At 47.6% G+C, this 464-nt stretch overlaps 1 pseudogene; it reads right to left on the bottom strand.

Moving 5' to 3' along the window:
* The window catches only part of LOC105177486, a 1775-nt pseudogene extending 1311 nt beyond the window's left edge, over nucleotides 1-464 (bottom strand).

The following is a 464-nucleotide window of genomic DNA, read 5'->3' as shown; positions in this document are numbered from 1 at the left end:
ACGATTGGCTTCCCTGATAGGGAACGTAGACGAGAGATGAAATTACGCCTCTCCTCAATGCGAATATGCTCAAAGGATTCTAGTTTTTTTGCATTCAACACCTCCGAGAGATAAATTTTACGTGCTTGTCGCCAGTAGGGGCCGTAAGGAGCCCACGTCATGTCCGAGTAATTATAGCTAGTGTATTTACCAGCAGCTGCTGCAGGTCTTGAGGCAAAGACGGTATCGTGTACCTTTAGGAACTGTTTGGCCATCTCAGGGGAGGATGCAACCACAACTGGGAATTTCCCAAACTTAAGTTGCATAATTTCACCGTATTTTTGGGATAGAGAGTGAAGAGATTGATGGGGGATGGGGCCAATGAGGTTAAAGTTGCCAATTATAGGCCATGGCTTGGGGCCTGGCGGAAGTTTCCGTGTGGGGTGGTGTCGTCTGAAGATTATTTTGGGGAGGAAGGGCAATGC

Source organism: Sesamum indicum, linkage group LG2, assembly GCF_000512975.1.
Source record: "Sesamum indicum cultivar Zhongzhi No. 13 linkage group LG2, S_indicum_v1.0, whole genome shotgun sequence".
Lineage (NCBI taxonomy): Eukaryota > Viridiplantae > Streptophyta > Magnoliopsida > Lamiales > Pedaliaceae > Sesamum > Sesamum indicum.
Note: the sequence above shows the minus strand (reverse complement) of the source record. Positions and strands in the feature narration are given on the sequence as shown.